Raw genomic sequence first — 27739 nt, 5'->3', positions numbered from 1 at the left:
CAAAGAGGATGCATGTTTTGGAATATATTTTTCTTGTACAGTTGTCTGTCTTTTCCCTCTGTCATTTAGGCTAATATTGTGGAGTAAATACAATGTTGTTGATCCATCCTCAGATTTCTCCTATAACAGCCATTAAACTCTGTAACTGTTTTAAAGTCAGCATTGGCGTCATGGTGAAATCCCTGACTGGTTTCCTTCCTTTCTAGCAACTGAGTTAGGAAATATGCCTTTATCTTTGTAGTGACTGGGTGCATTGATACACGATCCAAAGTGTAATTAATAACTTCATCACGCTCAAAGGGATATTCAATCTCCTTTATTTATAGGTGCCCTTCTTTACAAGGCAACGGAAAACCTCCATGGTCTTTGTAGTTGAATCTCTGTTTGAAATTCATTGCTCGACAAAGGGACTATAATTGTATATGTAGGGTATAAAGGTGAGGTAGTCATAAAAAAGACATGGTAAACAATATTATTGCACACAGAGTCCATGAAACTTCTTGATGCTACCCATCCTTTTAGCGGGATAATTGTCAGCAACCGCTGAATAGCATAGCGCAACATTCAAATAATATCACTAAAAATATTTAAATTCATGAAATCACAAGTGCAATATTGCAAAACACAGCTTAGCCTTTTGTTAATCCACTTGTAGTCTCAGATTTTGAAAATTTGTTTTTACAGTGAAAGCAATCCAAGCGTTTTTGTAAGTTTATCGATCGCCCGAAAAAACATTATGTACACTTAGCATTAAGTAGCTCGGTCACGAAAATCAGAAAAGCAATCAAATTAATCGCTTACCTTTGATGATCTTTGGATGTTTTCACTCATGAGACTCCCAGTTACACAACAAATGTTCATTTTGTTCCATAAAGATTATTTTTATGTCCAAAAAACCTCCGTTTGTTTGGCACGTTATGTTCAGAAATCCACAGGAAAGAGCGGTCACGACAAGGCAGACGGAAATTCCAAATAATATCCGTAATGTCCACAGAAACATGTCAAACGTTTTTTATAATCAATCCTCAGGTTGCTTTTAAAATATATAATCGATAATATTTCAACTGCAAATGTCTTAATCAGTAGGAGAGGGAAAAGCAATAGCTCTCCAAACTCTAGTGTGCGAGCAAAACTCATGTGACCACTTGACGCGATGTTATCATTCTGGCTAATTTTTCAAAATAAAAGCCTGAAACTATATCTGAAGACTGTTGACAGCTTGAGGAAGCTATAGGAAAAGGAATCTGGTTGATATCCCTTTAAATGGATCGTAGGGAGGCTATGGAACATGGAGTTTTCAAAATAGAAGCCACTTCCTGGTTTGATTTTTCTCAAGGTTTCACCTGCAATATCAGTTATGTTATACTCACAGACAATATTTTGATCGTTTTGGAAACTTTAGAGTGTTTTACTTTGGGAACGTTATTTTTCCAAACATAAAAATAGTGCCCCGTAGCTTCAAGAGGTTATTAACCTTTTATGGAGGTGGTCCCTGTACAGGGACCGCTCAGCGGAAATTTCAGAGCGCCACCTATAGTACTTTACTTAGTACTCGTTAAATCTCAAACTTTCATAAAAATACACATGCAAGGTACTGAATTAAAGCTACACTCGTTGTGAATCTAGCCACCAAGTCAGATTTGTAAAATGCTTTTCGGCGAAAGCATGAGAAGCTATTATCTGATAGCATGCACCCCCCAAAATACCAGCACGACACGTAAACAACAGATTTTGCGGTAGCCGGCGCTACCCAAAACGCAGAAATAAAATATAAAACATTCATTACCTTGGACGAGCTTCTTTGTTGGCACTCCTATATGTCCCATAAACATCACAATTGGGTCTTTTTCCCGATTAAATCCGTCATTGTATACCCAAAATGTCATTTGCTGAAGGCCAGTCTGATGCTGCAAAAAGTCCATTTACAAGACGCAACGTCACTTTTTAAAATTACAAAAGTCGCCTATAAACTTTTACAAATCACTTCAAACGACGTTTCTAAACCAACTTTAGGTATTAATAAACGTTAATGATGTATCAAATTGATCACGGGGCGATCTGTATTCGATAGCAGCAAGTCTGGAAAACATCGTCCATTTTTTCAGTTTCACAACATACTGTGGTGCGCCACAAGAAGGGAGGGGTCTATTCGTGTTGTAACCAAGGATAAATGATTCTGATATTGATAGCAATGGTGACATCGTGTGGAAGCTGTAGGCGTTTACAGGGGGTTCACATATATCGTCTTAAACAATTCATTGAATGGCGGACGAATATTTTGTTTTTGTTTTTGTTAAACAGTTTTACCAGGGATTTTTACTCCTAAACACGTTCTGTTATAGCCACAGACCCGATTTAACCAGTTCTAGAAACTTCAGAGTGTTTTCTATCCACACATACTTATCATATGCATATACTATATTCCTGGCATGAGTAGCAGGACTTTGAAATGTTGCGCGATTTTTTACAAAAAGCTGCGAAAATTCGCATCATCCATAACATTAAGCACATTTTTTACTCCTGAACTTATTTAGGCTTACCTTAACTTAACATTGACACTACTGTGGAATGCATCAGAGTCAATAAAGGCCAGCAACCCTGTGGAATGCTTTCGACACCTTGTAGAGTCCATGCCACAACAAATTGAGGCTGTTCAGAGTGCAAAAGGGGATGCACCTCTATTAGGAATGTGTTCCTAATGTTTTGTACACTCAGTGAATATTCAGTTAAAATATTTATTTATTGAAACTACAATATCACCTGGTGATATTATGTCATAGAAAAAAACCTTTAAAAATGCGGTAACCTTAGCAGTTGTGCTTGATTGTAAGAACCCTATGGCTGTGCAATGGCATAGCCTTGTTTTGCTAATTTAGCAGACAGTATACGTATTTACAGAGCCCTTATCACAGTCAAAAAAACACAAGGTAATATAACAGAATAAAATGGAACAGAATGTTTTCAATTTAGTTTATTCTGCCTGTTATTTGGAATTTTCTAAATGGACAATTCCATATCGAAAACTGCATGGTGATGAACTACTGTCACAACATCTGTTTGGTGAGTAGGCCTAGGCTTAATGATTCTGAAGAAAACATTATCTTTGTCTTCATCAAACCAATGTTTTTGCATATTTTGAGTGTGTAATGAGTCTATGTTTAGGGGGGTTATAGTGTAGCCCTAGGCTAACCAATTCTAAATGGCACTAGCAGATTGCGAAGTAGCCTAATCGGAAAATATATATTTTAAAACTGCTTCTTGTTGTTGGATTTCAATCAACCAGTTCATTTTGGCATGGAATGTAGCTTGGGTACCCCATCAGTTAGATACATTTTTATAAGCATGTGCAGTGCCTTCAGAAAGTGTTCACACCCCTTGACTTTTTCCACATTTTGCTGCATCATGTTATGGGTATGCTTGTAATAGTTAAGGACTGGGGAGTTGTTCAGGATACAAAATAAATGGAATGGCGCAAAGCACAGGCAAATCCTAGAGGAGAACCTGGTTCAGCTTCCCAGCAGACGCTGGGAGATGAATTTACCTTTCAGCAAGACAATAATCTAAAACACAAGGATAAATATACACTGGAGTTGCTTACAGTCAATGTTCCCGAGTGGCGCCGTGATTGGCTCAGTGTTCTGTCACTCATTTGGACCTGAAGATCACTGCCGTCATAATTCACTTAATTTTTTTCCAAGTCCCCAGTTGTCTTGAAAGCACCACGAATCCAGTGAATGCCAACCTTTGATGGCAAAGTTTGATGACAAAATTTGTCACAAGAAGAACTGCCGCGCCACCTTCCTGTTCAAGTGAGCACAGCACAACAAGGTGAGTTCAAAAATGGCTTGTATGCTTCTGCATAAATGATGTAATTTACCAGGGAGATATGAATACTGTAGCTAAGAAGGTAATACTAAGTGTATGTTGTGTAGTAAGCTGTTAGTAACCCATGTGCCTCACCCTAATAATTTGGTCCCTTTCCCCCACATAACTTAGCCTACTGTTCTGACTAGGTGGTACACATGTAGCCTTATAGCCTGTTTTAAAGAAACGTAATCATTGAATATTGTAAGAGCTTTCAGTGTCTGCTTTATATGACTCCTTTATTTTTCCTACGGTTCTGACTTGGTGTACAGGGAGAATGCTGTAAAAATGCCCCATGTTCTGAATTCTGTCACTGTACATTTCAAACGTGCTGAACTAATAGTTATATTGACTACGTCCGTCCTAGCTCGCTCATTAGTGTCTTATTCTAAATTACGGATTGTCTTTTATCCACTCGTCGTCCCCTTATGCCGTAGTTTGTACATCTCAATTGTCAGTAGAAACCACATTTGTTTAACCCCTGTGTAGTCTTAACGTGCTGTATACTCCCCTTGTCCTAAATGTAAAAAATAACCCGCTTTCAATAAACCCCTAAAATAAAGCAACTTAATTGAATTTAAAACCCCAAATTTATTTTGCATGAAAAGATAACCTGTCATTCATCACAAACTTTGTGAATATCTGGGTTTTCCCTCTTCACAATGCAGAAAGACTGCATTTAATCAGTGGACACCACTCTTTTTAATTACAACACACCTGTCATAATTTTGTTCTTTACTAAAGTAGAGGTTTATTATTATTATTATTATTGCTAAATGTACTGCATAGCTGTAAACATATATTTTTGCAAGAAATTGCACTTGTATAGCATAAGAAAGTAGCAGAAAGTAGTTTTGAATGCATTTATTTGAAGGGAAACAATAACAGTCTTGAACTTTTTTGGCAACATAGAGATATATTCTTATATACTGTGCAATGATGAATTCAACTACAAAATACTAGTCTTCTCCCATTTTTGTAACCATTGCCCCCACCCACAAGGTATATAAACAACAACAATAAAAAATAATAAAATAAGGTAATAGATACAAAAAAAAATGGGAAGAATATAAATCAATCAACTCTAATTAGCACATGTAAGACAGTATGCAAGTGTGTGTGCATGGACTTTGCAGATGTATTTCTCTCATGTGCAGCACATAGGATTTGTTTTCCATTCCTTCTTTGGGGGCAGAATTGGCATCTCCTCCTCTTGCCTGCCCCAGCTGCAGCCTCAGGTGGATCAGGACAGGATTCAGCCCCCTGAACAGCTTTCACAAGCGCTGCAGAGGCTGCTGTGTGGGGCAGGCGCTCCCTTCTTTGAATATGTGAGGTTACAAGTGCCCTTCCCTGCTGCTCCAGGAGGTAAAGGCACTTGTTCCACTTATCAGGCATCCAGGTAGGGTTTATCTTGTTCCATATCACAAAGGCATTGTATGAGGACACATCAATGATGTTATGGAAGATGACCAGGAGCCAGCGGGCAGTCATCCTCCTACAGCTGTAAGTTCCCATCATCTTGTCCAGATTGTCCTCTCTTGTGGTTGTAGTCCAGGATGATGGCTGGCTTCCTGTCCTCACGATCATTGATCTTAGCCGTTTTATGCAGTGTGCTCAGGAAGACCACATTATTGTTCCTCTTTGGGAGGTAAGAAACTAGAGTGGTGGCAGGGGTGAAGGCAAACTTTGATGAGAAGGCCTCTCTCCCCCTTGTTTCGAGGAGTGCAGGGGGAGCTCCGGCTTGTTCTTTCTAACTGTGCCAACCATGGTGATCTTCCTCTTCAGGAGCTGCTGGCTGAGTTCAATTAGTAGCACACATAATCTCATTTTCTCATTGTGTGTGTGTGTGTGTGTCTTTGTGTTTTTTGTGGTGTGTAAATCATTGTATAATGACTCTAAGACAATCTTTGTACCTTGGTGGTATACAGCTTTCATGGAAATATGAACAAAGGCAATGTTTCACTTTTCTGATGTTGGGGTCACTAGGAAAAGTCATCAAATTTCAAGTTGAAAAAATATAATTTAGGGAGTTCTCTCTGCTGTTAAACATAGTGGGGGGTTTTGACCCTTACAACACAAGGATTAATAAAGGCAGTAAATTAGGCTTAATGAACTGTTTCGCTGCCAGACAAGTCTCCACTGATAGCCAGATGTAGCGGTGGTAAGGATTCACTCCTTGGTTCTGAAAAGAAAGTTCTGCTGTTGGGATAGCTTTATTTAGGCCCTAACAGTTTGTGGGCACCATTTGTCACCGCTATAGTGCAATTAATGTATTCTTTAGTGTTATGTTGTGTCGTGGCTTTGCTGGCATGCGGTTTTCCCCACCAAGATTTACATGCTTAAATCACCACTGCATAGGGGACAACACAGAGAATTAAGATAATTGAATATTGCTATCAAAGCGCTAAGGAGAGTAAATATCAAGGGGCTAACTTAGTAAGCAAGAGTCGAATACTTGAACTTGATACTGTTTTTAGTTACATAATCATACTTACACCATGACTAAGGAATTAGCGCATCTTTGGTGCTACTGTATGCTTTGTTATTTCCTGGAACTGCATAAAGGAAGATTATTGGAACTGAGATATCAATTTTTATTGTGATAGGACACCACTGCCTGACAAAGGCCACCCCGAAACCCAGGTCTCTTTGGGGACCTCCCTTCAGGCCAATGAGGAGTCATGTCCCTGTCACTAAATCCCATGCTCCGCCCCTCCCCATCAGACTGGGCGGAGTCAGGCCCTGCGGCTAATCCAGGATTAGCCTGTAGCCCCTGGTTGTCTCTTTCTCTCCTTTTGCCTCTTGTTCTGCTCTCACCTGCCAATTTATTTACAGTCTCCGTGGTTTCTGGCCATCCTCACGTTTGCTCGCTTTCGGCTGCTGGCTTACCCTGAAAGGAGAAGAGAGGAAAAATTACTCATTATGAATACTTAAAAAAATAGAAAATAATGGCTGTGTTTACAATGACAAGCCAAGCTGCTTGGATGACACTTGGTTTTGTGGGCTCCTCACTTGGCAACTGCGGCTAGCGGAGTGCATTGGTACTGCGTAGAGGGTGCCAAGGTCTTTGTTGAAGCGGGGCGAGTGTAGTACCGCCAAAGCAAGGGCTTAGCGAAAGGAAATGTTCTACCGGATAGGCATGGAATCACAGAGACTCTTATTAGTACATCCCACTCCAGCTATAGACCTTTAAAAATACATTACTGACACAGAATTCTGGCTAGGCCTATATTGAGTATCGCTGGAGACTATGTTGGCAGACTGAAGCTGTTTTCATTAACCATGTGGAAACCATAAAAATCTTATCCACCCACATGACAAAAAAATAACTCACACCTCCCCAAACCCCTTTCTACTCCAAAAATATCTCTCTACATTCCTGGCTCTATCCCCTGCCCCCTCCCTCCTCCTCCTCTGCCTTTCGGCTCTGCTGAGGCAGGTTTCGGTGCTTTTGAGGAACCAAGCGTTACATAACTGGAGGAGCGAACGTCCAGCTGGGCCAAAAAGAAGACTTTCTACTCAGTGGGGGGTGGGCTGCTCCACACACCCCAGGGACAGCGGACAGTACACATCTAACCATAGACTGAGGAGAGGAAATAGAGGATCCACTCACTGAATAAATGATAGAGGAGTAAAAAAAACACACCGATAAAGACCTCAATCCTTCCATCCATTAATGCAAAGGGACGACTGTTAATAAGGGAGTGTTTGATCCTCAGGAACATAAAAGTAGAGGCCTTTCCGGACCGCTGTCCTTATTTTCAGACTGGGTTTACAGTGGACTCCTCTCCTTGTCTCCTCACCTTCATCTGCACTGTTCTGTACTGAAACAAAGAACAGGTGACAGTAATATGGTTGATCCCTATCCAGCACTTGCTTTCACCTGTACATTTCCTTCCCCTCAGAGCAGATGAAGGCAGGAGGCATGGATAGGAAGTCTCTGTAGACTATTGAGATCCCTTGTCAGGGTTTTCTCGCTTTCTCTCTATCTCATCCATGCTGCGGCCCAGTGGGCGCTGTTTCACAATACTGTTGCATTATTTGCAGGCGCACGCAGCTAATGGCATTAAAGCCTTGCGTAAGCCCAGAGCATCCAAATGTGTCTCTGTGTGTGTGACTTTGTCTGTGTTTTTTTTTATTTGTGTTTGTGTGTGCGTGCATGGGTGTGTGTGTGTGTTTGAGAAATAGTATCGAGAGAGAACGAGTGTTTGTGAGTGTTTGTGTACAACAATGAACTCATCACACATCACACAATACACTCCCTGAGGGCCCAAACCAGTGCATCTCTCGCTCTCTCCCTCTTTTTCTCTCTGGAGCTAGCTGATGCCGCAAAGCATATATTCAACTGAGAGTGACTAATTATACTAACAAAGAAGATGACGAAGATGATGGATATGAGCATTGCCACACTAATCATCATCATCGTCATCCTCATCAACAATGATATCTCCATTAAACAAACATGCACACGCACACGCACACACACACACACACACACACACACACACACACACACACACACACACACACACACACACACACACACACACACACACACACACACACACACACACACCTCCTACTTTGACAAAACACTGCATCATCACATTTCAAACTGTGGATCTAGAGTCATTGTCTCATAACGGGAAGAGATATTGGTTCTCTCTAATGAGGACAGAGGAAAATACATATTCAAACATTATGTCAGAGAGAGAAGAGTACCAGGGCTGGAGAAGCCTCCTCTGTGGCTGGGTCCTACCATGGAAGGATGGGGAGATGCAACCTACAGTTCATTGATATGCGTTCACTGTTTGAACTATATATAGATAATGCTAGGAGAACAGTATAGAGTACATGCTGTCTATTTCAGCTCAGCCACGGGATGGAGAGAGGTCAGGTTAGTGCAGCTGATGCTCCGAGGAGGAGAATGAATGGAAAGAACAGCAGCATATATTTTGAACAGTTGTCAAGACATCTCTCAACATTAATAAAAAATCATCATACATGTATTCAAGGCACCATTTCACTTTGATTTCTGTATTTTTCTGTGAAATGTGTTCTACCTTTCCATATGGGTGAATGGCACTCTAACCGATTGTATCAAAAGATGGGTCCTATGTATGGGATAAGCACAACAATTTACTGGTGTTTTTTTGGTCTACTGATAATAACCTCTGAATTTACCAACCCTTGATGTAATTTTCCACACAATGTGCAACCTCAATTTCAACCCAATAAACCTAGAGATTGCAATACCTCCTCCAAGTCTCCAGAGACGTATGCTTGTACGCTACCACCTCCCCACTACAGCAGTAGGGCTAACATATACCATGCTCGTATCTTTCCCTCTCTCTATCTCTCCTGAACTCATGGACACAAGGTGTATCGCTCCAGGAGTAGAAGTCCAACAAATCAAGTGATGTCAGCAATCTGCGCTCCTTCTACTCCTCTGGCCGCCCTATCACCATCTGACCCACAGGTCACCCTCCATCACCCTGTGGAAATGACCAAGAAGTGTTGTCAGGCCCAATTAATGGGCAACACAGCCGCTTCTATAATTAAGGCTTGGGGTGGGGGGGTCGAGGCTGGGGTGGTGAAGGGTGAAGGTGAGGCCACCCAGGCCAGGAACAGGAGGTCCCAGAGGGGCTGTGAATGCTGAAATCACCTGGGCCGGTCCTCCCGTTAATCATCACCTAATCGTAAATCCATCTGTGTCTGGACCAGCTCTCTCACCAGGCCAGCGCACACACACACTGACCACACCACCAAGTAACAAGAGAGAGGGAGGGAGGAAGGGGAGAGAGGGATGTAATTGAAAGAGAGACAGAAAAGCAAGAAAGAGATATATAGAGAAAGAGAGATAATAGTACACGTAGATGGAGATGTGTTTGGAGTGGAGAGAAGAATGAAGACATTGGGAGAAATAGATCAAATGAAGGGAGGGAATAGCCTGCTGTGTGTGCAATCCAGCTAATAAAGAATGTCTGGATGCCCCGCTGTTAGGACAATGTCTGAAGACCAGACAACATTTTGTGTCGAGACAACAAATGTCGATGAGACATTTGAAAGACTTGTAACTGAATAGCTGTTCATCACACATACTTCAAATATCTTTATGAAGGCACCAGGAGGTTGACTAGGAGTATAGGGTTGCGGGCCCGACATCAATCTTTGTGTTGCGGTCGTCATTTTTCGTGCTGTGGGTGGGAGCCGGAGGTCAGACAGACAACTTTGGGATGAAAATATTTTTTGGGTCCTGCAGATTATTTGGAAACGGTCTTCTTTCTTCTTGGCATTGGTTAGCATAGGTCTACCTTTTGTATTAATAGCACATATTTGTTGCATTATTCACAACTCAAAATCCGCTGCTTCGACTTCAATCAGTCTACCTCTCCTCTTCTAGTTGTAGTAGTCTGTATGTGTGGGCTCAATGCAATAGAGTAGGCTGCCTATGCATGGGCGGGAGAATCACGTGGGGGTTATCTTTCCAAGGAAATTAACTTAAGTATGATTAGAATAATAGTTTAGTACGGTGTCTGTAATTGAATATTAATCATGGAAAGAAGTGAAAATGGCTCAAACAACATGAGTCGAGGTGCAGTCCAAAAATGTTTCAATAAATGTTGATTACCCATGTATTTGTCTCTGCCTGCAAATCCTCATCCTAAAATGTAGGCTATATCCTATATGCAAAACATAAGAGAAAGTGCAAGTGACCCGCTGTCATCATGCTTGCTGCTTCAAGTTCAGTAGCCATGTGTGGTCTCATAGAGTAGGCTATAGCCTACGCATGGGCGGAGAATCCCGGGGCAGTTTATCTGTCCACGGAAATGTACTTACTGTAATAAACATGATTAGGCTATAGTTTACTACATTGACTAAAAATAAATATGTTTGTCTCCGTCTGAAAATTGAGAAAGTGCAAGTCTTTCCAACTCTACTCTCTTCAAACTAAGACTAGTAATACCGATAGCCTAATGTAATGGGCCATGTGAGAATCTCTGGTAATTTTTTTTTTTTTTTTCTTCTCTTAGGTTATTTTTGCTTATTTTGATATTAACTATAGGGCGCAGGTTTCCTGGGACTAAGCCTGGCAAGTGTGTTGCGTCACATATCCTTAAAATAGCATTGCTGGACTGTGGTTGGGTTTGGGACCAGTTTTTTTACAGTAGCGGGTGGGAGTCGGACAGAAAGCCAGCGGGTGTGGGCGGGTGCAGTATGAAAAGCTGTGGGTGTGGGCGGGTGCAGTATGAAAAGCTGCGGGTGTGGGCGGGAGCAGTATGAAAAGCTGCGGGTGTGGGCGGGGGCAGTATGAAAAGCTGCGGGTGTGGGCGGGGGCAGTATGAAAAGCTGCGGGTGTGAGCGGGTGCAGTATGAAAAGCTGCAATGTGGGCGGGGGCATATGAAAAGCTGTGGGTGTGGGCGGGTGCAGTATGAAAAGCTGCGGGTGTGGGCGGGGGCAGTATGAAAAGCTGCGGGTGTGAGCAGGTGCAGTATGAAAAGCTGCAATGTGGGCGGGGGCATATGAAAAGCTGCGGGTGTGGGCGGGTGCAGTATGAAAAGCTGCGGGTGTGGGCGGGTGCAGTATGAAAAGCTGCGGGTGTGGGCGGGGGCAGTATGAAAAGCTGCGGGTGTGAGCGGGTGCAGTATGAAAAGCTGCAATGTGGGCGGGGGCATATGAAAAGCTGCGGGTGTGGGCGGGTGCAGTATGAAAAGCTGCGGGTGTGGGCGGGTGCAGTATGAAAAGCTGCGGGTGTGGGCGGGTGCAGTATGAAAAGCAGCGGGTGTGGGTGGGTGCAGTATGAAAAGCTGCGGGTGTGGGCGGGGGCAGTATGAAAAGCTGCGGGTGCAGTATGAAAAGCTGCAATGTGGGCGGGGGCATGTGAAAAGCTGTGGGTGTGGGCGGGTGCAGTATGAATAGCTGCGGGTGTGGGCGGGTGCAGTATGAAAAGCTGCGGGTGTGGGCGGGTGCAGTATGAAAAGCAGCGGGTGTGGGTGGGTGCAGTATGAAAAGCTGCGGGTGTGGGCGGGAGTGGGATGAAGAAATCACTCCCGTGCAGACCTCTAACTAGGAGGTTGGGGAGAAGCAGAGAGCTTTTCCAAGCTGCCAATGATAGTTATAATAGAGTCATAACTAGGACCTGACAGTGATCCAGAACAATTGAATGTTGCTTTATTCCTGTCTTGACGTGTCTCATATACAGACAGGGATTTATAAGTAATGCTGGTTTCTTTTATTATAATAAATAGGTCTTGGGAGATGATGGTGATGATATAAGGCAAATTAGGGACTAAAGTGGGAATTAAGTGGGAATACATGTATCTGGAACAAATAATATGATTTGGTAATTCTGTGTTACAGGATCTGTGACTTCATTAAATTAAAATGCAGCTAAAGCTCTACTTTAATATGATTTGTAATTAACACATTTCCCAGCCATATACATAATTTCTCTTAAATTGTGCTTACAGGCTTTTCTGTTTCAACCTATTTTGTGAAACTGTCAAAGGCTTTTATGTGTATTGTATTGTGTGTGTGTGTGTGTGTGTGTGTGTGTGTGTGTGTGTGTGTGTGTGTGTGTGTGTGTGTGTGTGTGTGTGTGTGTGTGTGTGTGTGTGTGTGTGTGTGTGGTGTGTGTGTCTTTGTGGTTATTGTGGTGTGTAAATTATTTTAAAACAAAAATGACCCTTAGACAATCTTTGTAACCTGGTGGTGTACAGCTTTCGTGGAAATATGAACAAAAGCGATGTTTCACTGTGTGTGTGTGTGTGTGCATTATTTGAAACATGATGTGTTTACATGTTTCCTTGTAATCGCCTCTACTGACAACCAGCCTGTGATGCTGAAAAATACGACACCATTATGTTTCACACAGACAGGCTAATAGAGAGACAATGGAATGGTGTTTAGCCAGATGCCCTTCTCAGTCATTGACAATGAGGACAGAGAAGGCCTGCTTATTCTAATGTAGTTGACAGGCCCGCTGCATCTGGTCTTTCACAACATCTGCCAAGACCTCAGAAATGGCTACCAGTCTTATAAAACCAATGACAAGAGGGACGATTAACAGCAACAATGCGTGATGGACATGACCTACCATGTTATTGAATTATCAGTTCCTAACTGCTCCAATGTACAACCACAATCATAGATTCTATTCAATGGTTTTACCACCCAGCGCTAATTCACAATTGTATTAACAAATGTGGATACAGTGTCTTGCGAAAGTATTCGGCCCCCTTGAACTTTGCGACCTTTTGCCACATTTCAGGCTTCAAACATAAAGATATAAAACTGTATTTTTTTTGTGAAGAATCAACAACAAGTGGGACACAATCATGAAGTGGAACGACATTTATTGGCTATTTCAAACTTTTTTAACAAATCAAAAACTGAAAAATTGGGCGTGCAAAATTATTCAGCCCCTTTACTTTCAGTGCAGCAAACTCTCTCCAGAAGTTCAGTGAGGATCTCTGAATGATCCAATGTTGACCTAAATGACTAATGATGATAAATACAATCCACCTGTGTGTAATCAAGTCTCCGTATAAATGCACCTGCACTGTGATAGTCTCATAGGTCCGTTAAAAGGGCAGAGAGCATCATGAAGAACAAGGAACACACCAGGCAGGTCCGAGATACTGTTGTGAAGAAGTTTAAAGCCGGATTTGGATACAAAAATATTTCCCAAGCTTTAAACATCCCAAGGAGCACTAAGCAAGCGATAATATTGAAATGGAAGGAGTATCAGACCACTGCAAATCTACCAAGACCTGGCCGTCCCTCTAAACTTTCAGCTCATACAAGGAGAAGACTGATCAGAGATGCAGCCAAGAGGCCCATGATCACTCTGGATGAACTGCAGAGATCTACAGCTGAGGTGGGAGACTCTGTCCATAGGACAACAATCAGTCGTATTTTGCACTAATCTGGCCTTTATGGAAGAGTGGCAAGAAGAAAGCCATTTCTTAAAGATTTCCATGAAAAGTGTCGTTTAAAGTTTGCCACAAGCCACCTGGGAGACACACCAAACATGTGGAAGAAGGTGCTCTGGTCAGATGAAACCAAAATTGAACTTTTTGGCAACAATGCAAAACGTTATGTTTGGCGTAAAAGCAACACAGCTGAACACACCATCCCCACTGTCAAACATGGTGGTGGCAGCATCATGGTTTGGGCCTGCTTTTCTTCAGCAGGGACAGGGAAGATGGTTAAAATTGATGGGAAGATGGATGGAGCCAAATACAGGACCATTCTGGAAGAAAACCTGATGGAGTCTGCAAAAGACTTGAGACTGGGACGGAGATTTGTCTTCCAACAAGACAATGATCCAAAACATAAAGCAAAATCTACAATGGAATGGTTAAAAAATAAACATATCCAGGTGTTAGAATGGCCAAGTCAAAGTCCAGACCTGAATCCAATTGAGAATATGTGGAAAGAACTGAAAACTGCTGTTCACAAATGCTCTCCATCCAACCTCACTGAGCTCGAGCTGTTTTGCAAGGAGGAATGGGAAAACATTTCAGTCTCTCGATGTGCAAAACTGACAGAGACATACCCCAAGCGACTTACAGCTGTAATCGCAGAAAAAGGTGGCGCTACAAAGTATTAACTTAAGGGGGCTGAATAATTTTGCACGCCCATTTTTTCAGTTTTTGATTTGTTAAAAAAGTTTGAAATATCCAATAAATGTCGTTCCACTTCATGATTGTGTCCCACTTGTTGTTGATTCTTCACAAAAAAATACAGTTTTATGTTTGAATGCTTTATGAAGCCTGAAATGTGGCAAAAGGTCGCAAAGTTCAAAGGGGCCGAATACTTTCGCAAGGCACTGTACTTAAGACACTGTGTTATGCAGTTCCAGAAGTAGGGAGGGATCGTTATCTGCCTGCCTGCCTAATATATATATATATATATATATATATATATATATATATATATACAAATAGAATTAACACAATCGGGAGAGAGATATAGTATTAATCTGTCTGATTAAGTGGCTGACTGAATTAGCATGTGGAGTGTAAGGAGGGTTTTGAAGGGAGTGAAAGAGTGGGAGGGAGGGATTATATAAAAAAAGATGTCATTACAGACGGACAGCGTCCCACTGAGAATATGATATTTCCTGGTTTTACCTCGTCTAGTTACAGTGGGGCCGGGCCGTCTCTTCTCTTTGATTAATTATTTTTGACAAGGAAATGTTCCTCCGATTCATCTGACTGTGAAATTGATTCCTATTCACCCTTCTGTTTTAGGTTTTCAGTAGTACACATACCAGCTGTCAATTCTTCATGAAGAGGAAGATAATTGTTTTGGGCCCCTTGAAAACTTCAGATTCACAGAATAAATGATGAAACATTTTTACTGAGAGAGATACTGGAATTAAAGATGAGTGGGCCTTATGAAATCGCTTAACTGGGGAGAGGAGATATGAAGGCAGGTACAAAGATAATTTCCTCCTGAGAAGAGAGAAAAAAGGAGACAATGCCAAAAATTCAACAGGCAGAGGAAGAAGATTGGGAAAAGTAGTTTGTGAAAAAGCAAAAAGCTGAGAAGATGAAAGCCCTATATGGTGAGGCACGGGGGAGAGGAGTTAATTAACAATATATGGAATCACCCACCCCTCAGAATGTTTGAGTCTCCTATGAAAGCCTGCCAAACACTGGGATATAGGAAGGTTTCAGGCTTTAAGCATGACACTGAGGGAGTCATCTGAAGACACATTACATGCACATTTCATATTACTTGTTTTAACTTTCTCATGGAGCATGCCAGCTGAGTTGTATAATACCCATAACATGTTTCCTGTTGAAACTGGCCTCAAATTACACGTTTATTACAGCTGTTTTCTATGGACCTATGTGGGTGGAAAGGGATTAGGAAAAGGGGAGAAGAGAAATAGCATAAGACTAGTGGAGAGGAGTGAGCTAGGGAAAGTAGTAAAAAAATAGTAAAAATAGTAAAAAGAAAGTCAGAAGAGAGAACATGATGAGGGAGGCATGGAGTAAAGGAGAGCAGTGGGAAGGAAGAGGAGTGAGGGCAAAGAGCAAAAAAGTTGAGAATGGCATAATGTATGATGGTAGAGGAGAGGAGAGAGTAGTAGAGTAGAGTGATTGGCTCGTGGTGATTCAGTAGGCCTACTCATCTGTCCACCACTGAGGCTAGTCTGGGTCACAGGGCGTGATGTCAGTCTGTCTCTCTGGGCCAGGGGAAGTGACCACATCGCTCGCTCACACACACACACACACACACACACACACACACACACACACACACACACACACACACACACACACACACACACACACACACACACACACACACACACACACACACACACACACACACACACACACACACACACACACACACTTGCAGGACCGTGGAGCATACCGGGGCCATGAAGACTCAGGCTCCTGGTCTCTCATCAAAGGGCCATGCTAAAAGACTGGGGTGATTACAAATTAGAGCAACACCTCTGATGTTCCCCTCTCTTACTCCCAGGAGACTCCTCCAGGGATGGAAGTTGTGTTGGTTCCTCAGCTGCCTCACAGGTTGGCTGCTGCTTTTATTCTACATTTAACATGGTCACATAAAGCTGTTGTTAAAGTTAAATTAAATTGTTTAACTGTGTAATAAAATCAACAGTGAATATCTGAACCATTAAGTGTTTATGCATTGATAATGTGCAGGCTGAACTAACTGCATAAAATATTTAATGGTTTGGGAAGTGACAGAGTGTGAACTGAAGATTCTGTCACTCCTTCTAACTGCCTCAGATCACAACACATCACTCTGTCCCTCCTAACTCTTACAACTCCAACAAACAGCCATTTCCACCGACTTCCATGTATCTAGCCCACACACATATACAAGTTCCTCAATCCGGATTCTCTGTTTCAGGTGGGAGCAGCCAGTATTTGGGAGACTGAGGCCTAGATTCAATCAGATCAAGTGTTAACCAGCGATAGCAGCTACTCGCATAGCAGATGTTTTGGTGGTGTCGGATGCGGCTAAAGCGGATCTGATTGAATCAAGCTTTGTGTGTCTCAGTTTGAGAGAAGCCTCCCAGAGCATGTAAGCCTTGTGTTTCCGCACGCTTACACCCTTCTTACACCTCTCTGCTCCTCCTCAGCCCAATCTCCAAATCCTCACAGACACGTCTCACCACAAAGTGTAACATCCCACACAAGTCTTGTCGAGGAGAGAACCGAACACGCAACGGGAGGAAACTCATGCGATGAGGTTTTCCATCCTTCTCTCTCAGCCAGAGAGAGAAAGACAGAGAGAGGTGAGGGTAGGTGCAGCTGTCATTGCTGCTTCCTTAAGAAAGGATCTGCCCCTTTTTTCAATTTTCACCTAAAATGACATACCCATATCTAATTGCTTGTAGCTCAGGACCTGAAGCAAGGATATGCATATTCTTGATACCATTTGAAAGGAAACACTTTGCAGTGTGTGGAAATGTGAAGTTAATGTAGGAGAATATAGCACATTATGTATGGTAAAAGATAATACAAAGAAAAAAACATGTTTTACATTTTTTTTGTACCATCATCTTTGAAATGCAAGCAAAAGGCCATAATGTATTATTCCAGCCTAGACGCAATTTCGATTTTGGCCACTAGATGGAAGCAGTGTATGCGCACAGTTTTAGACTGATCCAATGAACCACTGCATATATGTTCAAAATGTTGTATCAGGACTGCCCAAACGTGCCAAATGTTTTTAGGAATACATTTTCAAGTTCATAATTGTGCATTCTCCTCAAACAATAGCTTGGTATTCTTTCACTGTAATAGCTACTGTAAATTGGACAGTACAGTTAGATTAACACGAATTTAAGCTTTCTGCCCAAATCAGATATGTCTATATCCTGGGAAATGTTAATTTACTTACAACCTCATGCTAATCACATTAGCCTACGTTAGCTTATCCGTCCTGTGGGTGGGTGGGTGGGGGGGGGGGGGGGGGAATCCTGTAGAGGTTATTAAGAGGATTTCAGATATCAGCGCTAAGCATATCGTTCATTACAGGTATTGAGGAGGGGAAGTGGATGGTGGAGTTAAGAAAGGAACTGCTGACGTGGTACCAGAGAAGCAGACTGTAATGTACCGTCTGTAGGCCAGATTAGAAGACGGCCTCGTATCAGAAGAGCTGTGAGCCAGATCGCTTCATACCACACACACACACACACACACACACACACACACACACACACACACACACACACACACACACACACACACACACAAACACACTCATCTGCTACTCAACAACTAGGATTGCTTGTGTGAAAAATACAGAAGGGGAGACACGCATGCCTGTGTGTATGTGTGTGTGTGTGCCTGTTTGTGCAAGTGTGTGTATGTGTGTATGTGTTTGTGCAAGTGTGTGCTAGAGTGTGTGCATATGTGTGTGTGCGCGTACTGCATAGCACCAAGAATAGAGCTCAAAGGATCACGTCTACCAGATCTCTCAATAGAAACTTTGAGTGCATTCTTTAGAGGTTTAATGATTACACACACTGTGCCAATATTCTCATTTGGTTATATGCTCATCTTACAAAAATATCAGTTTAACAAAGCATGATTGATAAGAGGTACTATCATTTTCACTTGAATATGGGCGAAAATAATTTTATTGCTTAAAATGTTGACACAAATGATGATGCTGACAATTATGTGGTTGATAACAGCTAATTGTTATGCATCAACAACAATGGCAACAACAAATAACAATAATGAAGTCAGATGATATCACTCAAATTGATTAGGTTTTAAGCTTGAACAATGGCAATGAAATAATAATAATGCCATAACAGAGGAGAATGGGAGGGGAAAATACAGCAAACAAAGAGGAGAGAAAGACAGACAGTCAGGAGGACAAAGAGACAGATATAAAGCAATCCTAGTGGGAGAGAGAGCACTACTAGAGTGAAAGAGTAATGCTAGAGAGAGAGACCACTGCTATGGAGAAAGAGCACTATTAGATAGAGAGATCACTGCTAGAGCGAGAGAGCACTACTAGAGAGAAAGAGTAATGCCAGAGAGAGAGACCACTGCTATGGAGAAAGAGCACTATTAGATAGAGAGATCACTGCTAGAGCGAGAGAGCACTACTAGAGAGAAAGAGTAATGCTAGAGAGAAAGAGTACTGCTAGAGAGAGAGAGCACTGCTAGAGAGCGAGATCACTGCTCGAGAGAAAGAGAGAGAGAGAGAGAGAGAGAGAGAGAGAGAGAGAGAGAAAGAGAGCACTGCTAGAGAGAAAGAGCACTGCTAGAGAGAAAGAGTAATGCTAGAGAGAGAGAGCACTGCTAGAGAGAAAGAGGAATAATAGAGAGAAAGAGTACTGCTAGAGAGAGAGAGCACTGCTAGAGAAAAAGAGTATTGTAAGAGAGAGAGAACTGCTAGAGAGAGAGCACTGCTAGAGAGAGAGTAATGCTAGACAGAGAGAGCACTGCTAGAGTGAGAGCACTGCTGGAGAGAGCAGTGCTAGAGAGAGCACTGCTAGAGATAGAGAGAGCACTGCTGGAGAGAGCACTGCTAGGGAGAGAAAGCACTGCTAGAGACAGAGCACTGCTAGATATAAAGCATTGCTAGAGAGAGAGTAATGCTAGACAGAGAGAGCACGGCTGAAGAGAGCACTGCTAGAGAGGGCACTGCTAGAGAGAGAGCACTGCTAGAGAGAGAGAGAACTGCTAGAGAGAGAGTATTGCTAGAGAGAGAGAGTAATGCTAGACAGAGAGAGCACTGCTGGAGATAGCACTGCTAGGGAAAGAAAGCACTGCTAGAGAGAGAGCACTGCTAAAGAGAGGACTGCTAGAGAGAGAGTGAGAGCAGTGCTGGAGAGAGCACTGCTAGGGAGAGAGGGCACTGCTAGAGAGAAAGAGTAATGCTAGAGAGAAAGAGTACTGCTAGAGACAGAGAGCACTGCTAGAGAGAGAGATCACTGCTAGAGAGAGAGAGCACTGCCAGAGAGAGGGCACTGCGAGAGAGAGAGCATTGACAGAGACAGAACTGCTAGAGAGAGCACTGCTGAAGAGAGCACTGCTAGAGAGAGCACTGCTAGAGAGAACGAGTAATGCTACAAAGAGAGAGTACTGCTAGAGAGAGATTTTGCACTGCTAGAGTGAAAGAGCATTGCTAGAGAGAAAGAGTACTGCTAGAGAGAGAGAACACTGCCAGAGAGAGAACACTGCTAGAGAGAGAGCATTGCTAGAGAGAGAGCACTGCTAGACAGCGAGAGCACTGCTAGAGAGAGAGAGCACTGCTAGAGACAGAACTGCTAGAGAGAGCACAGCTAGAGAGAGCACTGCTAGAGAGAAAGAGTAATGCTAGAGAAAGAGCATTGTTAGACAGAGGGAACACTGCTAGAGAGAAAGAGAATTGCTAAAGTGAAAGAGTATTGCTGGAGAAAGAGCATTGCTAGAGAGAAAGAGAGCTGCTAGAGAGAGAGAACACTGCTAGAGAGAAAGAGTAATGCAAGAGAGAAAGAGTAGCAGTGCTCTCTCTCTCTAGCAGTGCTCTTTCTCTCTCTAGCAGTAGAGAGAGAGCACTGCTAGAGACAGCACTGCTGGAGAAGGAGAGCACTGCTAGAGAAAGCACTGCTAGAGAGAGCAGAGCTAGAGAGAGAGCATTGCTAGAGAGAGAGTAATGCTAGACAGAGAAAGCACTGCTAGAGAGAGACAGCACTGCTAGAGAGAGCACTGCTAGAGATAGAGAGAGCACTGCTGGAGAGAGCACTGCTAGGGAGAGAGAGCACTGCTAGAGTGAGAACTGCTAGAGAGAGAACTGCCAGAGAGAGAGCGAGAGCAGAGCTGGAGAGAGCACTGCTAGAGAGAAAGATTACTGCTAGACAGAGAGAGCACTGCTAGAGAGAGAGAACTGCTAGAGAGAGAGAGCACTGCTAGAGAGAGAGCACCGCTAGAGATAGAGCATTGCCAGAGAGAGAGCACTGCTAGACAGAGAGAGCACTGATAGAGAGAGAGAGAGCACTGCTAGAGAGAGCACTGCTAGAGAAAAAGAGTAATGCTAGAGAGAGAGAGAGAGTACTGCTAGAGAGAGATGTTGCACTGCTAGAGAGAAAGAGCATTGCTAGAGAGAAAGAGTACTGCTAGAGAGAGAGCACTGCCAGAGAGAGCACTGATAGCGAGAGAGCAAGAGCACTGCTTGAGAGAACACTGCTAGAGAGAAAGAGAATTTCTAAAGAGAAAGAGTAATGCAGGAGAGACAGAGCAATGTTAGAGAAAGAGCATTGCTAGAGAGAAAGAGTACTGCTAGAGAGAGAGAGAGAACACTGCTAGAGAGAAAGAGTAATGCTAGGGAGAAAGAGTACTGCTAGAGAGAGAGCACTGCTAGAGAGAGAGCATTGATAGAGAGAGAGAGCACTGCTAGAGAGAGAGAGAGAGCACTGCTAGAGACAGCACTGCTAGAGAGAGCACAACTAGAGAAAGAGCAAGAGCAATGCTGGAGAGAGCACTGCTAGAGAGAGCACTGCTCGAGATAGAGAGAGCCCTGCTAGAGAGAGAGCACTGCTAGAGAGAAAGTATAGCTAGAGAGAAATAGTAATGCTAGAGAGAAAAAGTAATGCTAGGGAGAAAGAGTACTGCTGGAGAGAGAGCACTGCTAGAGAGAGAGCATTGATAGAGAGAGAGCACTGCTAGAGAGAGAGAGAGCACTGCTAGAGACAGCACTGCTAGAGAGAGCACAGCTAGAGAAAGAGCAAGAGCACTGCTAGAGAGAAAGTATTGCTAGAGAGAAAGAGTAATGCTAGAGAGAAAGAGTACTGCTAGAGAGAGAGAGCACTGCTAAAGAGAGAGAGCACTGCAGGAGAGAAAGAGTACTGCTACAGGGAGAGAGTACTGCTAGAGAGAAAGAGAACTGCTTGAGAGATAGAGTATTGCTAGAGAGAGAGAGCACTGCTAGAGAGAATGAGTAATGCTAGAGAAAAATAGTATTGCTAGAGAGAAAAAGTACTGCTAGAGAGAAAGAACGCTGCTAGAGAGAGAGAGAGCACTGCTAGAGATAAATAGTATTGCTAGAGAGAAAGAGTAATGCTAGAGAGAAAGAGTTCTGATAGAGAGAGAGAGCACTGCTTGACAGAGAGAGCACTGCTAGAGAGAGAACTGCTGGAGAGAGCACTGCTAGAGAGAGAGTGAGAGCACTGCTGGAGAGAGCACTGCTAGGGAAAGAGGGCACTGCTAGACAGAAAAATTAATTCTAGAGAGACAGAGTAATGCTAGAGAAAAGCATTGCTAGAGAGAAAGAGTACTGCTAGAGAGAGATAGAACACTGCTAGAGAGAAAGAGTAATGCTAGGGAGAAATAGTAATGCTAGAGAGAGAGCACTGCTAGAGAGAGAGCATTGATAGAGAGAGAGCACTGCTAGACAGCGAGAGCACTGCTAGAGAGAGAGAGAGAGCACTGCTAGAGACAGCACTTCTAGAGAGAGCACAGCTAGAGAGAGAGTGAGAGCACTGCTGGAGAGAGCACTGCTAGAGAGAGCACTGCTCGAGATAGAGAGAGCCCTGCTAGAGAGAGAGCACTGCTAGAGAGAAAGTATAGCTAGAGAGAAAGAGTAATGCTAGAGAGAGAGCACAGCTAGAGAGAGAGTGCGAGCACTGCTGGAGAGAGCACTGCTAGAGAGAGCACTGCTCGAGATAGAGAGAGCCCTGCTAGAGAGAGAGAGCACTGCTAGAGAGAAAGTATTGCTAGAGAGAAAGAGTAATGCCAGAGAGAAAGCATTGATAGAGAGAGAGCACTGCTAGACAGCAATAGCACTGCTAGAGAGAGAGAGAACACTGCTAGAGACAGCATTGCTAGAGAGAGCACTGCTAGAGAGAGAGCGTGAGCACTGCTGGAGAGAGCACTGCTAGAGAGAGCACTGCTCGAGATAGAGAGAGCCCTGCAAGAGAGAGAGAGCACTGCTAGAGAGAAAGTATTGCGAGAGAGAAAGATTAATGCTAGAGAGAAAGAGTCCTGCTGGAGAGAAAGAGTACTGCTACAGGGAGAGAGTACTGCTAGAGAGAAAAATATCTGCTTGAGAGAAAGAGTATTGCTAGAGCGAAAGAGTAATGTTAGAGAGAAAGAGCGGTGCTAGAGAGAAATAGTATTGCTAGAGAGAGAGAGTACTGCTAGAGAAAGAGCGCTGTTAGAGAGAACGAGTATTCCTAGAGAAAAAGAGCAATGCTATAGAGAACGAGCACTGCTAAAGAGAAAGAGTAATGCTAGAGAGAGAGCATTGCTAGAGAGAGAGCACTGCTAGACAGAGAGAGCACTGCTAGAGACAGAGAGAGCACTGCTGGAAATAGAGAACACTGCTTGAGAGAAAGATTAATGCTTGAGAGGAAGAGTAATGTTAGAAAGAAAGAGAGCACTGCTAGAGAGATAGTGCACTGTTGGAAAGAGAGCACACTGCTTGAGAGAAATATTAATACTTGACAGGAAGAGTACTGATAGAGAGAGAGAGCACTACTCGACATAGAGAGTACTGCTAGAGAGAGAACTGCTGGAGAGAGCACTGCTAGAGAGAGCACTGCTAGAGAGAGCACTGCCAGAGAGAGAGCATTGATAGAGACAGCACTGATAGAGAGAGCACAGCTAGAGAGAGAGTGAGAGCACTGCTGGAGAGAGCACTGCTTGAGAGAAAGATTAATGCTTGAGAGGAAGAGTAATGTTAGAGAGACAGAGAGCACTGCTAGAGAGATAGTGCACCCCTGGAAAGAGAGCACACTGCTTGAGAGAAATATTAATGCTTGAGAAGAGGAGTACTGATAGAGAGAAAGAACACTGCTCGACAGAGTGAGCACTGCTAGAGATAAATAGTGTTGCTAGAGAGAAAGAGTAATGCTAGAGAGAAATAGTACTGATATATATAGAGAGAGCACTGCTCGACAGAGAGAGCACTGCTAGAGAGAGAACTGCTGGAGAGAGCACTGCTAGAGAGAGCACTGCTAGAGACAGAGCGAGAGCACTGCTGGAGAGAACACTGCTAGGGAAAGATGGCACTGCTAGAGAGAAAGAGTAATTCTAGAGAGACAGAGTAATGTTAGAGAAAGATCATTGCTAGAGAGGAAGAGTACTGCTAGAGAGAGAGAGACAGAACACTGCTAGAGAGAGCACTGCTAGAGACAGAGCGAGAGCACTGCTGGAGAGAGCACTGCTAGAGAGAGCACTGCTAGAGAAAGAGCGAGAGCACTGCTGGAGAGAGCACTGCTAGGGAAAGAGGGCACTGCTTTAGAGAAAGAGTAATTCTAGAGAGACAGAGTAATGTTAGAGAAAGAGCATTGCTAGAGAGGAAGAGTACTGCTAGAGAGAGAGCACATCTAGAGAGAGAGCAGTGATAGAGAGAGAGCACTGCTAGCGAGAGAGAGAGCACTGCTAGAGACAGCACTGCTAGAGAGAGCACAGCTAGAGAAAGAGCAAGAGCACTGCTGGAGAGAGCACTGCTAGAGAGAGCACTGCTTGAGCTAGAGAGAGCCCTGCTAGAGAGAGAGCACTGCTAGAGACAGCACTGCTAGAGAGAGAGAGAGCACTGCTAGAGAGAGAGTCAGCACTGCTAGAGAGAGAGAGAGAGCACTGCTAGAGAGAGCACTGCTAGAGACAGCACTGCTAAAGAGAGCACAGCTAGAGAAAGAGGAAGAGCACTGCTGGAGAGAGCACTGCTAGAGAAAGCACTGCTCGAGATAGAGAGAGCCCTGCTAGAGAGAGAGCACTGCTAGAGAGAAAGTATAGCTAGAGAGAAAGAGTAATGCTAGAGAGAAAAAGTAATGCTAGGGAGAAAGAGTACTGCTAGAGAGAGAGCACTGCTATAGAGAGAGCACTGCTAGAGAGAGAGAGAGCACTGCCAGAGACAACACTGCTAAAGAGAGCACAGCTAGAGAAAGAGCAAGAGCACTGCTAGAGAGAAAGTATTGCTAGAGAGAGAGAGTACTGCTAGAGAGAGAGCGCTGTTAGAGAGAATGAGTATTCCTAGAGAAAAAGAGCAATGCTATAGAGAACGAGCACTGCTAAAGAGAAAGAGTAATGCTAGAGAGAGAGCATTTCTAGAGTGAGAGCACTGCTAGACAGAGAGAGCACTGCTAGAGACAGAGAGAGCACTGCTGGAAAGAGAGAACACTGCTTGAGAGAAAGATTAATGCTTGAGAGGAAGAGTACTGATAGAGAGAGCACTGCTCGACATAGAGAGTAGTGCTAGAGAGAGAACTGCTGGAGAGAGCACTGCTAGAGAGAGCACTGCTAGAGAGAGCACTGCCAGAGAGAGAGCATTGATAGAGAGAGAGCACTGCTAGAGAGAGAGAGCACTGCTAGAGACAGCACTGCTAGAGAGAGCACAGCTAGAGAGAGAGAGTTTTTTTTAAAAGTTTTTATAAAACCTTTATTTTTTTAGTCAAGTGTTAACATAAATAAAGACACACTGCCTTTTCAGAAACAAACAACAAATGTAATTCCTAAACAAAAATAAATACATAACATATACATTCAACTTATTTCATCAGCAAAAAATTATTTCCCCTTCTCTACAAAACAAAGCGCTCCTTCGTAGGCCCACTTCTCTTCAAATAATAGGAGATCTTTTACAGCTGAAAATAACTCAAAATCTACTTTTATTCTTGCTTTCACTAATCCTTTAAAAACACATCTTTACATGCTGCCCATATCCCGTTTCTATCTTATGTTTCCTACTCAGAAAAATTGACATCTTAGCTTGTCCCAAAATAACATTTAACATTTGACATTTTCTTTTCTGTTGTTTACTATATTGAAACCCCAAAATAAAAACAGTGTTATTGAAAAACTCCCCTACAGCTTTAAACAAAGATTCCAGCATTTCCAATAGAGGTTTTATCCTCTCACACTCCATGAAACAGTGAAAAATGGTTTCTCTTATATTACAAAAAGGACATCCATCTCTAACATCTGAGTTAATAGCAGATACAAAAGCATTAACTGCAATGATGCCATGTAAAACCCTCCATTGCATATCACCTGTACCCTTTTGTAACGGTGGCTTGTACAGTGCTCTCCATGCTGGCTTTACCTTGTCATCAATGCCCAATTTTACCCTCCATGGAGTGTCTTTTCTATTTTTCAATTTATCTTTATTCAACACCTTGACACACCCCCTATACAAGTCCTTCCCATTCACCTCATCCAAACCCACCTCCTCCAACCCTCTCAAATCCAGCAATAACGCCTTTCTTTCTGACTCTGGGATATTTTGTGTAATCCCTAGTCTTGGAAATGAGACGTCTTCATCTTGTACCCTCTTCTTGTGGCTACTAAGCATACCCCATTCTTCCGCTGACAGAGCCTTCCTGCAGCTCCCCAGCATTTGTCCGACAATCCTTTCCGACCTCATCCCCAAATGTTCTGCCACCCGTCTTCCATCCATTAAGGCGGGCCCAGCCATGGCCATGAACTGTTTTAAGGTTATGATTTTCCCCTTCACCAGAATCTTGGAGAAATGTGGAACAGCTGCAGTTGTACAACCCAGTCTTGCCCCATACACCAGAGGTTCCTCCAACAGCCAATGCACTGACTCCGCTGAAGTTCGTCTGGACACCTTCATTATGCTCCACACTCTGAGAAGGCCTCTGTAAAACGGAGGTACTCCCTCCCTAGAAATCTGGCTACTATCAACCAGAAATAAAGCCTTCTTTAAACCTAATCCTCCAACCCGCTGTAATACAAGACCTGCCACCCCTCTCCACACCACATTTTCCGGTCCATAAAGCAACCTTTGAATAAACTGAAACCGGAAAGCAGCAGCCCTACTAGCAAGATGTACAAGACCTTGTCCCCCCTCCTCTTTTGACAAATACAAAACACTTTGAGGAACCCAGTGATATTTATCCCAAAAGAAATCCACAATAATTGCCTGTATCTTAGCCAGAAGGCCAGATGGTGGTTCTAAAACTGACAACCGATGCCACAGTGCAGAGGCAATCACATTGTTAACTATAATAGTGCGCCCCCTATATGACATACGAGATAGTAACCAACGCCATCTCCTCATCCTCCCTTCCACCATTTCAACCACCCCACTCCAATTTTTTTCCATAGTCCCCTCATCTCCTAGGTACACTCCAAGATACTTAAAACCTCCCTCACACCATTCTAGCCCCCCTGGCAAAGCCATGATCCCTGCAGACCATTCTCCAATCTGTAAAGCACAACTCTTTTCCCAATTTACCTTTGCAGAGGATATTCCCCTAAAACGATCAACCATTAGACTCAAGCTATCCACCTCCGCTTGATTTTTCACTAACACAACTACATCATCAGCATAGGCTGAGAGACGAATAGGAGGAATATCCTCTGAAAAGTACACCCCTGCAATGCGACTTCTAATGCTATTTAGTAGTGGCTCTATAGCAATGGCATATAACATTCCTGACAAAGAACATCCCTGCCTAATACCTCTACACACTTTAAAAGGAGCACTCAAACCACCGTATTAACTTTCAATACACTTTCAATGTCACCATATATCACCTTTATCATGGCAATAAAACCAGAACTGAACCCAAACGCCTCAAACGTGTGCCATAAATATTGATGTTCAACTCGGTCAAATGCCTTTTCCTGATCAATTGAAATTAGACCAGCATCCAACCCAATAGCCCTAGAGACGTCCAAAAAATCACGAATCAGAGAAATGTTATCCCCTATCTGCCTGCCAGGAACACAGTAGGACTGATCCGTATGTATGATTTGCCCCATCACCTCCCTCAGCCTGTTGGACAAAGCATTTGACAATATCTTATAATCAGTGCACAATAAAGCCACCGGCCTCCAGTTCTTCACCTCCATCTGGTCACCCTTTTTGGGCAGTAGGGTGAGGACAGCCCTTCTGCAGCTTATTGGT

At 43.2% G+C, this 27739-nt stretch overlaps 1 protein-coding gene across 2 annotated transcripts in view; it reads right to left on the bottom strand.

Annotated features, from left to right (window-relative positions):
- Positions 1 to 27739, bottom strand: part of LOC110497165 (leucine-rich repeat-containing protein 4C) — a 131261-nt gene that overhangs the window by 35912 nt on the left and 67610 nt on the right. For both annotated transcript variants that reach the window (XM_021573133.2, XM_021573124.2), the window contains one exon: positions 6682 to 6754. The gene's annotated coding sequence lies outside the window, so the exon portion shown is untranslated. The remainder of the gene's footprint in view (positions 1 to 6681; positions 6755 to 27739) is intronic.

Source organism: Oncorhynchus mykiss, chromosome 2 (assembly GCF_013265735.2).
Source record: "Oncorhynchus mykiss isolate Arlee chromosome 2, USDA_OmykA_1.1, whole genome shotgun sequence".
In the NCBI taxonomy this organism is placed as follows: Eukaryota; Metazoa; Chordata; class Actinopteri; order Salmoniformes; family Salmonidae; genus Oncorhynchus; species Oncorhynchus mykiss.
Note: the sequence above shows the minus strand (reverse complement) of the source record. Positions and strands in the feature narration are given on the sequence as shown.